The 13,543-nt window shown below is 46.5% G+C and overlaps 1 protein-coding gene and 1 pseudogene across 4 annotated transcripts in view; one reads left to right on the top strand and one right to left on the bottom strand.

Annotated features, from left to right (window-relative positions):
* LOC135908158 (cholinesterase-like) overlaps positions 1-13,543 on the top strand; it is an 828,064-nt gene that overhangs the window by 618,160 nt on the left and 196,361 nt on the right. The gene's annotated exons all lie outside the window — the stretch shown is intronic.
* Positions 736-8,965, bottom strand: LOC135908138 (uncharacterized; annotated as a pseudogene).

The raw sequence follows: 13,543 nt of genomic DNA, 5'->3' as shown, positions 1-13,543 counted from the left end.
CTAATATTTTACAAGCTGTCGAGGTTAGCGAAATTGGACGGTAATTCTAATGAGTGTTTTGTCACCAGATTTGTGCAAAGGCACGATTCTGGCATCCCGCCAATCATCAGGTACTGCAGCTTCGTTTAAAGACCCAGTGTACAGAACATGTAAGTATTTTGCACACCACTCAGCATAACGTTTCAAGAAAGCATTTGGAATATTGTCTGGTCCAGGAGATTTTTTTACCTCAAGGTTTAACAGCAGGTTTAAAATGCCATGTTCACTTATTACAACATCAGGAATAGGAGGTACGGACACTTCAAAAGGCGGAAGACGGCCGTCATCTTGCGTAAATATGTCTCTGAAATTTTGATTGAATGCCATCGAAGTCCCTGCGTCATCCTGCACGCAGCCACCATAAACTACACGTCCGTCGTTAGAGCGAGACTTCGGGCTCACCAATCTCCAAAATTTTTCAGGTGACCTTTTGATAATGGATGGCAGCGTTATATCGAAATAGTTTTTCTTATCATGCGCAATCTTGTTCTTCACCTCCTCCGATATCTGTTCGACCATTAGTTTCAAGTCAGACCTGTTTGTCGTTCTCGCCCTCTTCTTTAGGCGTTTGAATTTTCGCTGCAGCTGCAGCGTTCCTCGACTTATCCATGGATTTCGAAAGTTATGTTTTTAGCTATCCTTGGCACGAAACGCTGAATGCATTCGTGAATTACCCCCTTGAAGAAAAGCCACAAATCATTTACCGAACAAGTGCTGTTTCTGAAAGAGTCATAATTAAAACAGAGTATCAAGAATCGACTCGTCTTCTGCTTTAGAAAAATTAGGAAACAACCTGAGATTGCCTCGCTGCTCCAATGCGACGCCCTCTAACGTCACGACTACTGCTTTGTGATCTGAAATGCCGGAGGTAACGCTGCAGATCACTTTGTCTTTAATATTCCCACTTATAAGGAACAGATCAAGGACTGACTCAGAGCCGTTCTGAATTCTGGTTGCCTCATTTACAACTTGCAAGAGGTCGAAGTTGAACACAATGTTTAACATTTCATTCTCGACACTTTTGGCACTGGTTATCGAAAAGGTGTTCCAGAGCAGATTGGGAAGGTTAAAATCACCTGCCAGAATCAGTTTGTCTTCAGGCTTTACGTGGCGATGCATATACTGGTTAAGCTGTTCAAATATTGTGGCAGGTGAATTCGGAGGCCTGTAAACTGCTCCTAAAAGGTAGCAGACTTTATTTATGTAAAGTTTGCAAAATAGGCTTTCCACGCCTGTTACGTCAGGCATTGCTATAACATGTAATGAAGATTTCAAAAGAACCGCTACGCCTCCTCCTCTTCGATCACGATCTTTTCGAAAAACGTTGTAGTTTCTTGGAACGAACTCACTGTCAAAAACGTCTTCGTTCAGCCACGTTTCTGTGAGCACAACTAAATCAGGATCGTGGCAGACCAACAGCGCTTCAAAGGACTCGATCTTATTCATGATGCTGCGGCAGTTAACATTAAGGATGGTGATGTTCCGCCTATCTAATATTATAGGTCACGTCTTATTTTTTGCTATATTGAAACGCCCTCCCTTCTCCTCATTCCACCCGTACAGTGTGCCGTTTACGATTAGCTTGTCAAAGACCAGCTTAGCTTTCGCGCCTTCTGCTCGTTCTTGTGCTGAGCTCAGCCAAAGTTTCTTTCTTGTTTCGCGCACGTCTTTCGAAAAATCCTCCAATATTGAATACTTACTTCCTTTTAGCTTTGGACACGCCTTCAGTATCGACACTTTATCTCGGTGGTCGAGCAGTTTGATTATAACTGGACGAGCCTTTCCCTTCTTTTTCCCAATTCTATGACACCTTTCAATATTGTTAACAGTGAGGCCGAGCTTCGCCAAAAAAATGTCGTTTCTTATTGTATTCGTAAGTTCATCAGGGCTTTCAGTGGTTTCTTCTAGTATGCCAAATATAACTAAATTATTCCTTCGACTTCTGTTCTCTAGTTCGTCGACCTTGAATGTCAAGAATGACACGTTACTTTCAAGTTTTACTACTGTAGATTTCAATTCCTTCATTTCTGCCTTTAACTCAGCTATTACGTTCATCTGTGCTTCTAAACCATTGATTCTCTCGGACACGCTTACAATGTCAGCTTCCATTTTCCCCTGTTTTGCCAGAACATCATTGATAGATGCAGTCATGTTACTCTGCCCCTGAAGAAGTTCCATCAACATTTCACGCTCAGTTGGGCCTGGGTTGGCCTCAACGTCACCACATAGCAAAAGATTCTGTTTAAATGACAAAATACATGAAAAGAAATCAATATTGGGCAGGCACGGCAGCAACACCAAAAAGCGGTCATCATTACGGTAGCCTTGTGTAGGTAAGTAAAGACCAACCTGCACAGCGTAGCGAAACGGTTTCGTCAACATGTCTGATGTGCCGCTGCCATGCCCACTGGTTGCAGTCGCTGCGTCGAAGCCTTTTATACCGTCTCGAACGTTCACGTGATGAGATGTGACTAGCTTTGGCGCAGTCGCAGATGCTGTCACGGTTGCAACGTTGATTTCCGTGATGAAACACTGGTCCACACGTGCCGTTCCGTCTAAGCCGCTGGATTGAAGATCATTTGTAGGCAGCCTTGTCGTCGCAAAGCCCAGCATTATGGACTGCATGCCCAGAGCCACTGCGAGAACCTGCACAGCGTAGCGAAATGGGTTCGTCAACATGTCTGATGTGCCGCTGCCATGCCCACTGGTTGCAGTCGCTGCGTCGAAGCCTTTTATACCGTCTCGAACGTTCACGTGATGAGATGTGACTAGCTTTGGCGCAGTCGCAGATGCTGTCACGGTTGCAACGTTGATTTCCGTGATGAAACACTGGTCCACACGTGCCGTTCCGTCTAAGCCGCTGGATTGAAGATCATTTGTAGGCAGCCTTGTCGTCGCAAAGCCCAGCATTATGGACTGCATGCCCAGAGCCACTGCGAGAACCTGCACAGCGTAGCGAAACGGGTTCGTCAACATGCCTGATGTGCCGCTGCCATGCCCATTGTTTGGGACCCTTATGAAACAGGATTGATAACCATGATTGAAAGAGTCCAACGAAGAGCCGCTCGATTTATTCTGTCTCGTTACTCGCAAACTGATTCTGTTACAGAAATGCTGCAATTACTTCACTTACCCTCCCTAGCAGAACGACGCCATGTAGCCAGACTTAAGTTTCTTTTTTTGCTTTGGAAAGGGCATTTCAACATAAATACTACTCCCTATTTAGCACCAAAACAAGGCAGAACCTCAAGCGGTACGCATGAACATTATTTCCGGATATCTCAACTCCACATTAATGCATACGCCAATTCTTTCTTCCCCAGAACAATAAATGAATGGAACAGACTACCAAAAGCCATTGTTCAATGTGATACCGTTACACAATTTGAAAACAATCTGAGGCAAATCATGCCCTAAACAAAATTATGTGCATTATGTTACACCAACACAGATTGTGTTTATTGTCCCTGCATATTGCTTTTGTATTTGTGCTCTTACTAGTTTCCTGGTTTTTATGAATGTATGCTCAAAAGCAGTGTTTTATGTATAATTTGCGTGCATTGTGTATAATGTACATTATGTTCTTCATTTTCTGTGCTGTACCCCACCCCTGTAATGGCCTCCGGGCCAACAGTATGACTAAATAAAAAAAAATAAAAAGAGTGCCGCCACCTGGAACTCGCTAAAAGCCGACGTATTGACCAGCAGTTTGCCGGTCTGCCCCATACCCCCGCGACATCTTCCTGTGCCGACGCTCCTCGTCCCACCAAAACTGGCGATGTTACCCGGATCGTCCGGCGTAAGATCGAGGCCGCCTATCCAGCTGCTTTCAACTCCAGCCCCTCCAACGCACTTGTAGTCACGGTTTCCCTCATCCAGGTAGTTGTCCGCCAGGAATTCGCAAACATGGGTCTTCACAGGATCTTCTCGGCCCATCGCCCTGATACCCACCCGGCTTCATCGATTCCGCCCGTCGAGTCGGCGAGTCGGCGAGCTTCATCGAGTGTTCAAGGGGAGTATGGTAGCGCGATTCAAAGACGGGACAAGAGAAGACACAAAGGGACACACAACAACAACCAACAAGCCCACATTGCAACCCTCGTGAACTTTATTTCTAGTACATCGGGCTCTTTTATGCATGTGCTTCGAAAACCAGAAGAAACAGTTGCACTCATAGCCAAAGTGGTGTGCAAAGCCCGGTCTCTGGGGTTTTGTATGCGCGAGAAATTCCTGCCTGAAGACGTCGGAACCCTCTTCGGAGGATGCGCTCCTTCAGCAGGGCACGGGTCGAGGATCCTGAAGATTATGCGTGCAGAATGGCTGCGGCAAGCGCGACTTTTAAGGGCCCACCTCGGCGCACAACTGCGCCGCACCTACGAACCTAGTGTGGCGAATAACCAAGTTCGCAAGTACTCCGCTCTGACACAACAAGTCACGGAATACCTTTGGCAACATCAACTGAGGCAGCTCCGGATAGAAGCTTCTATGGAGCGGCACGTTCCATCGAACCGCACAAGCAGCAAGGTCGACATTCCCGAAGGAGTTGCCCTGCCAGAAGAGGTGCATCAAGTCCTAGAACGAGGTCCTAAGTTCGCCATGGAAGCAAAGAGCACGAAACCGGAGCTACTTTCTCTCATACGGCAGATCTCCAGACGTGCACCAGAAGACGAAGGCGTGAGGATGAACTCTGAAGGCGTGGATGTCCTGAACAAATGTAAGCTTCAAAGTTCCAAGTTACCAGTGAAACACGTTGTTACGTACCTAGTTAAAAATGCACTGTCTGTCCTACCTGCTGATAAAGAAGGAGGCTTTGTACTATTGTCACATTGTAGTTACAACGAAAAAGGCTAATGAAGCACTAGCAGCCGTGTTCAATGAACATAAAGAAATTTCACTGGTGAAAGTCAAGAGCAGAGCTGTAGCGATGTGCCGGCACATGAACCTAGATAAAGTATTGAAATCAATAGGAAAAAGCAAGAATGACAGTCTAGATGTGTTTTTTAGCGCGAAAACTCACAAAAAAGGTGTCCCGTTCAGAGTAATAGTATCGGAGAGAGGCACATGGCAGAAATCTATTGCAGTCTATTTATTAGACAAGCTTAACCTGCTCGAGATTAAGGATCCGTTCATCAGGAGAAATTCCGAGGAAGTAGCGCTGTGTGTGTCCCTTTGTGTCTTCTCTTGTCCCGTCTTTGAATCGCGCTACCATACTCCCCTTGAAGATGCATTACCAACAAGCCCACATTGCAACCCTCGTGAACTTCATCGAGTCGGCGAGCTGGGCCGCATACTCTGCTGTTCGTAGGGTGAGCTCGGCGATGCGAATTTTTGCGCGTTTTTGGCGGCGCCACCTACGGACGAGGCTATGCCGCACCTCCCATAAGTGCAGAAGGTGGTTGTTCACCTCCGGCGTGGCCTCCGATAGTTGAACTTGAGTTTCCGTCGAGCGAAGGTGTGCAACCAATTCTTGTGAGCATGAGTGGTTACCTTGTTCGTGGATAGCGGCCAAATTAGTGCAGTTTTGCCGAAACTTGGTCTAGTCGATTAGGCGGGCTTGGGCGTGAGCTCTTGCCAGTGGTTTGCTTCTGACGGTTGTGTTGAGTATGCAGTGATCCCTGCCGAGGGTTTCCTCGGTGTTGGCCCATTCTGCGTGTCTAATGTTCTTGGTGAAGGTAAGGTCCAGACACGTGCCCCGAGTCACGGAGTTACCCATCCGCGTTGGATGCGAAGGGTCGGTTTGAAGAGTCAGGCCCAACGGGGACGCAAGTTCAGCTAGCTTGCGCCCGCGCTTTTCTTCACGCACGTTCCCCCAGAGCGTGCTGTGAGCGTTGAAATCGCCAACGATTACCAGGGGGTCCCTGCCCGCAGCCTTCAGGCCGCGATTGAAGAGGACTGCGAAAGTTATGTTTTTGAGCTATAATAGATGTTGAGTATGTGTAATGGTGCGTTTTGTTTCTTAAGTGGAAGAAGGGTGACCATCACATAGGTAAAATCAGTATTGACTTCCAAATCAACCTGGTTGGCTGCATAATTTTTGTGCGCGCAGATACAGGAAGAGGGGTCCTGCTGGAACGAGGGACCATTTGTAAGGGTGGAGCTGCTCGCTGGCTCCTGGAGGGCAACCACCGCGGGGAGTGAAGCGAATATTAAAAAGAAAAGCCGGAGGTCCGCCCGCTTGGCGCGCAGAGGAATCCCCGGCAGTTCCATTGGGTAATTTGGATATAGGTGGCTGAAATGGTGCGGGGAGAGTGCCTAATTTGAGGGGTGTCCGCCATGGTCTTTGAAGGGTAAGACCGATTGCAGGGACGCTGCTCCGGAGCCAGCACTCGCGGGGAGGGGAGCATCTTCCATTAAGGAGATTGAGCTGCTGTCATTGTCTTCTGCTTCAGTTTCAATGGTGCGGCGCGACGTTTTAGGACAGAGGCTAGAAACATCTTTGATAAGACCGCCGGTTCTTCGGACGCCACGCGAGGATTGCGCGATGTGCTGTGCCACGATTGTCGCTATGTTTTCAGTTATTTTGGCAATGGCGGAGGCGATTGCCACGGAAGTGTGACTTTCTAGGTTGTTGAAACGGGCGTCTATGCGGGCCTCTAGACTGGCCTCAAGTGTAGCTTTCGCGCTCAGTGCTGCATTCGGTGCCGCGGGCTCACTCTCCATTACCTCAGTTGCGGTGGTAGAGGGGGGAGTGGTAGGCTGTTTTGACTGCGATTTGATGATTTGACTGCGATATTGAGGAGCGTAATTTTGTTGAGCAGCATCTCAATTTGGCCCTCGAGAGCTGCTATCTGGGCTTGCTCGGCACGGGGGGGGGGGGGAGGGGGAAGGAGAGGATGTAGGGGAAGAGGAGGCAGCCCTGCCCGTACCGCTCACCTGCGCTCCGTGTTTCACGGTGTTGGCCCAGGCCCTGGCCTTGCCTCGTGGTGGCGACGTCGACAGCTTTCCAGTGCCGCCGTGTGGTGGCGGCTGCGTCGACGGTTGCTTGCCGGCTCCTCCGGTAGGTGGCGCCGGCTTCTTGGTGTTGCTCGCAGTAAAATTGAGTATGAAGAACGGAAGAGGATTATGGAAGAAAGTAAATGGGCTATGAAGGTGTTCAGGTATCTATACAGGAAAAAAAAACATTGATTCACATTGGAGGAAAAGAACTAGGGAGCTTACCAGCAAGTATGCGGCCTGTATGGTGGGCAACACAGCAACAAAGGCCAAGCGGAAACTCAGAGAGGCTGAAATAATCTCCTGGGTGGCGGCAATCAAGAAGGAACTTGCCATGAGTAACTAAAAGAGGAAAAAAAGAAATCAGGAAAGAAACCATTTATGATAACTCAAAGAGAAGCTCATTACATTTCGAAGCGAGATCGGGATGCCTTAGGACACGCACCTGTGAAGCGAGATATATATAAGAAGGAAGAAGAAGCAGGTGCTTGCTGCGGAACAGCTAGGGAAACGATGGAGCATGTTTTATTAGAATGTCGCGTCGAATTAGGCACCAATGGCCTCCTGGAAGTCCTTGGGTTCAGCGGGAGCAATGGTAAAGCAAACATGTCCGTAATAGGCATTAGTAAGAGGCGATTGGAGGATTGGTGGAAGAAAAGTAGGGAAACGACAAAAGACGGAGACGTACAAAAGCACAGATCGCAACAGGGGATCCAAAAATTTGGGCGTGGTAGTTCATAGTGTTTTTTCTTTTCTTTTTTTATTGTTTAACCTAGGTAGGACATTAGGCAGCATAATAGCAAGAGCTTGGTGGCGGAACCCACCGCCCCGTTCCAATGAGGACGCTCATAACATCCATCCATCCATGCATGCTGTCGTCCCGGCTCGGTGACTCACCGGGGAGGCCAAGAAGGTGGCTCTTCTTCTTAGCCGCTATTTTCCTCTTTGCCCCGCCCTTCAGGGCGGCCATCTTGTCTGTGCGGAATTTTGCCGCACACTCCCGTGAGTTTGTAGCATGTCCACCACCACAAACAGAGCACCGTGGAACACACTCGTGAGGGACACGCACCACCTCCACAAACGGGGCTTGTTGCCCGCAGAGTACGCACATGTTCTGCTGCATGTTGGGACAAGCATCCGCTCGGTGGCTGACAGCCCCACACAGGCCGCAGGCCGGGATTGTGCGGTAGTAGGTTTGCACTTGGATGAGCATGTTCTCAGAGTGCACAAAACGCGGTTTCTCCCTGGACGCGAAGGTTACCCGAGCTTTGTTAGAGGAACCGAATTTCCTCACCTCAACAATGGTGCCTGCTCTCCACTGCACCTGCTCTCGAAGCGATTCAGTGTTGTCAGAGTTGCTGATGACGATGACGCCGTGGCAGATATCGCCTCCGTCTTACCTTAGGTATCCGTGGAGCAAAATCGCCCCACGCTCGGTGTTAATTGAGAAGTCCCCGTGGAGCCGATCTGCCGCCGCCGGGTTCGGGGTGTGGATCACTATCAGGTTTGGTTCACGGAACGGCAGAACCGTAATAGTCCTTGCCACCTAAGTCCCGAGGTAGGCCGTAATGGTGGAACCATAGGGGTTATCCGAAAAGGTTTGGTGCAGCGACTCATATTTGCGTGGCTTGAGCACGACCACGAAGTCATCAGGGCCCGGTTTTGAAAATGCCCGAGGCTTCCAGCTGGTAAGGGCCTTGCGTTTGCTACCCGCAGCGCGCGACGGGGGAGGCTGCGTCTCACCGGCCGGTGTGCCGGAGGCCGGGGCGGCGATGGGCGCCGCCGTCTTGGCTTGAACGAGCCAGCGACGCGCGACCGCTTCATTGAAAGATTAGTGCCGAAATGTCGCAATAGGAGCGGAGTTTTGATCTTCTGATGTTGAGACCGTCGTCCAGGCCATGGTGTCGGGACCATAACCCCTCAGGAATGACGCGGGAGCCGTCCTTTTACCTCGGGAGGCCGGTTCCACGCCGCCGGGCGTCCACGTCGCCATGTGGCCTAACGGTGTCGCCCACGTAGGCGGGTGTAATTCGGTCGTAAAATCGTCAAAAGTGGTCCAACCTGGTGAACATTAGTATCCACGTAGTCCAGACGGTTTGCTGCGTCGATTGACATCGGTCTTGCTGGGGTGCAGAGGATTGAGCCGTGACTCCAAATGAAAATTGAGGGAACCGATACACCACACGTCTTGCGCCGTCGCGCGCTAGCAGCGTCCCCTCTTTTGCTGGGGGCGTAATGAAAGAAGGCCCGTGTACTGTGTGTTGGGGACATGTTAAACATCCACAGGTGGTCAAAACAATGACGTCGTCGCCACTACTGCGTACCTTATAATCATATCGAGCTTTTGGCATTACAATCTAAAAATCTAAATTAAAAAGTGAAACATTTTTCGTTCCGGTTTTCGTTTTGGTTCAACGAACATCGTTAGGTTCTGGTGCAACTCCAGAGCGAAAAAAAAATACCGATTCAAATCCGTTCGAACAGATTCAAGTTTATATGCATAACTGAAGAATAATGACAGAAAAACAGCATAAATTATTTTTTTTGAGAAAATCTCGATGCTGCTGCAAAACTGTACGAAAAGATGCGTGTTGTTCTTTGGGCTGTGCATTGTTAGTATATTATTTATTTATTTTTTGTTTGAAAATACTAGCAGCCCTTTTCATGGCAAAGGTAGCAATGCGTACAATAACGTATTACACGCTATACAATAAACACTAAACACACAGCAGTGCATATGATGAGGCATACACAAACAATATTAAGATGAATTAATGACACTTAGTGCACCAGCTTGGGGCATTTAGTACAGCACTATAAGGTAACAAAAACTGAAATCATGCGCCACTAAACAGAGTATTGTTGAATGTGGGTCCGTAACTGCTCGCAGTCAGTCGCGCTTACCACTCTCACAGGCAGTTTATTCCATTCTCTAGCATTTTGCAAAAAGACAGAATATTTAAAACAATCGTTAGAAAATCTACACTCGATCACGCACTTTGAATATGCATTCCTTACTACCCGCGACGTTGTCTCCGTTATGTAGCGTTCCCTGTTTACCAGCACAAAGTGATTCCTAATGCTGTCAAAAAGGCTCAGCCTTTTCTGTTTCCTTCGCATTTTAAGTAAAGGAAGGTTTGTCTTTTCATAAAGCGGTGACACCGAGTCTTGTCTTCGGTATTTGGAAAAAATGAAGCGCTAGGCACGCCGTTGCACACCTAATTTCTTGGCGTTCTTTTCGTCGCATGGATCCCAGACTTCACACGCATATTCTATTATAGGATGAACTAGCATTTTGCACACCGTAAGTTTGGATTATGGGGGTGCTTGTTTGAAAGTCCGTCGGATAAATCCTAATCTTTGATTTGCCTTGCTTGCTATATTATCAATTTGCGTCGTCCAACTGTTATTTGCAGTCAAAATTACACCCAAGTACCTGTATTCGGTCACTCGAGTTAGTGGAGTACCTGATAGGGGGTAGTTGAACTGTAAATTGGCGTGTTTGTGCGATATTGTCATGCATACATTTTTTTCCAAGTTCACTGACATTTGCAATTTCCTACGGATTCATGTATTTGATCTGAGTAAGAATTAAGTTTAAATTGGTCAGCTTCGGAGGTTACTTAGGTGAAAATAACGCAATCATCTGCAAATAATTTGGCTTGAATTGATGGGTCTGCTATCAGGTCATATTAGGAAGAGTGGGGGTCCCAGCACACAGCCCTGCGGCACTCCGGTGACAACCTCACATATTGTATACTGGCTTTCTTTAACACTAAGAACTGTCGATGAGCAAAACTAGAACAAGGGGAAAGCAGGAGCCAACGTTTCGACAAGTGGACTTGCCTTCTTCAAAGTGACATATGCTTTCCTTGCCACAGTATATATAGGTGGGGTTACAGAACTGTCGAGGATTTATTAGAAAAGCTTCGACCTATTGGACAACTTTGCAGTTACCTAGCACGACTCTTAACTTCAATAATAGTTTCGTCTCACTAATCTTATCGAATGCCTTTTTAAAATCTGGATAAATTATATCTACCTGGCGTCTTCGATGTAGCACTTCACAGATGAAATGCACTGTTTCCACAAGTTGTGTCACTGTCGAGCGGCTGCTACCAAAACCATGCTGAGACTCACTGAAGAAATTTTTGCTCGTCAGACATTCTCTGATGTGTTTGTAGACAATGTGTTCGAAAATCTTGCATGGTGTTCAGGTCAGTCCAATAGGGCTGTAGTTGGAAACACATTTAAGGTCTGCGCCTTTTGGGTATTGGGATAATTTTACTTAATTTCCGATCGTCAGGTAGAGCCCCCGACGACAGTGATTTTCGAAAGATAACTAAGAGGTATTTGACCCCACACTCTGCATACCTCATTAAACTGCGTTAGCAATTTCATCAGGTCCAGACGATATACATTGTTTTAGATTGAGCAATAGCTTAAATATACCTCGCTCAGAAAGCTGCAGAGAAAGGAAGCAACGGGAAGCGCAAAAGTTGCCTACTTCGCCATTGTCTGTTGTAAAAACACTGGAGAAGAAAGTGTTCAGCTCATTTGCAATATTCGTTTCATTAGTAATAAAGCCTTGAGTCGTGTTCAACTTAGAGATTGCTTATTATCTTTTGAAAAGTGCCTCCAGAACTTCTGACGTGACCCTTTAAGGAACTTTGGCATTGTAACACTAAAATACTTCTGTTTGGAGTTCCTTCAACTCTTTTTATGAGCGCAATAATCTGTTCTAACAGATGTAAATCCCGCACAAGTTTTTAAATTGTTTTGTATCGTTGTATCTTCCTTTTCAAATGGATAATTTCGCGTGATATTCAGTGGTTATGCACACGTTTCTTTTTTACCCTTAAGAGCAAAACCTGGGCTAGCATTTGTGTTCAAGGGCTTCAAACATTAGCCAAACATTGCTTATATCCGTATTTTGTACAAAGCTCCTTAAACCGTTCAGAACAACTGTTCAATTCGTCCAGTATAGCTGTATCATCCGCCATATTATAGTCCCTGTAAGTCGAAACACGTATGGATATATTTCCATTTTGCTGCAACGTCAGTGTTATGCCAATGATGGAACGATCAGAAATTCCAGGAAGAATCTGAACTTTGTGCGGCCAGAGTAACAAGTTTTCACTCCGAATTATAAGGTCAAGCACAGGTTTGCTGGCTTGCTCAACGCGAGCGTATTCTTGACAACTTGGTGAAGACTGCGAAAAACACATTTCGATTTGTGCGTTGGCAAGCTCGCATTCCCTATTGCCAAAAGAAAAATAAGAAATGTGCACCAGCACCGATGCTGGAATCAATGTGAAGCGAAGCTGTAGTGCGAGAGAGAAAGAAAATACCCATTGAGGAAATGCAGACGGCGCCTTTAGCCTGCTGCTCTTCTCCTCAGGGGGAAGAGATAGAGGAGGAATATGATCATTGACGATGAGGATAGGCAGTTGGTTGTTAATATACACGCGTGCAAGTCCGATGGGCCAGTTCACAGCGTTGAATCTGCAAGCAAGGACCCAGTAACAGTTCTTTGTTCTATGGTCTGTAGGTATTAATTGAGTTGAAGTGAATTTGATTCCGCAACAAGAAAAAGTTACAAGGAGGACAGGTAAAAGCTATGAGAACAGCTTGACGAGCCCTGACACCCTAGCACACAGGGAATCATATAAGCGTGAGGCTAGGGGAGTACGACCTACTAAGAGGCCACACTTAGAGGAGATATAAAACGTCACTTGAAAAGGGGATTATACAGTAGTAAAAGAAATTGGAAATCATCGTATCACATCATTATACAAACATTAAACGCAGTTTTTTTTTTGTGATGTACTCGATATGTCAATCCTATTTTCTTTTATTATGTGGTTTAGAAGTATGGGCAATTGAAATTTTAACATTTCATTTCCGTAATTGGTTCTACATTTGGCGGCGTACCGCACTTCAGAATGGCGTACATTATAAGCAGAGAAGTTTTTCTCTAGCTTTGCTAGGTTTGCCATGGCGTCATTATTTTTCAGCAAACCGTGTTTATATAAACGGCATAGCTTGTACTCATACATTGGTGGAACCTGAATGATGTGGTGCTTCTCAAACAAGTCTGCAGTGTGGTAGAGATATGGGACGATATGAACAGGCTAGGCCTAAAGCACTTTTTTGCGGGACGGAAAGTTTGCTAATGTTTGAAGCTGTTGTTGTTGACCACACAAGAAACGCGTATTTCAATAGAAAAGAAAATAAAGAGTTATATATGAGTATGTTAACAGAGGTAGGAAACTATAGTAGCAGTGGCGGCACATAATACCCGTTGTCCTAGAAAGTTTATTAATAATTTAGTCCATGTGATCATCCCCTGTCATGTTTTGTGAAAAATACGCGCCCAGTGATATGAAGCTTTTTACCCCTTCGATTTTAGAGTTATTTAACGAAATGGTGGGTAACTGTCCATATGTGTGGCGGGAGTGAGATCAAACAGCCTTCGTTTTATTAATGTTTAGTTTTAGGGAGTTCATTTGAGCCCATGCATTAATTTCAGACAGTGCGCTATTTAATCGACTACCCAAATCCGCACATG

This window comes from Dermacentor albipictus, chromosome 1 (assembly GCF_038994185.2).
Source record: "Dermacentor albipictus isolate Rhodes 1998 colony chromosome 1, USDA_Dalb.pri_finalv2, whole genome shotgun sequence".
Taxonomy (NCBI): domain Eukaryota; kingdom Metazoa; phylum Arthropoda; class Arachnida; order Ixodida; family Ixodidae; genus Dermacentor; species Dermacentor albipictus.
The sequence above is the reverse complement of the archived record's forward strand: the minus strand, read 5'-3'. Positions and strand labels throughout refer to the sequence as shown.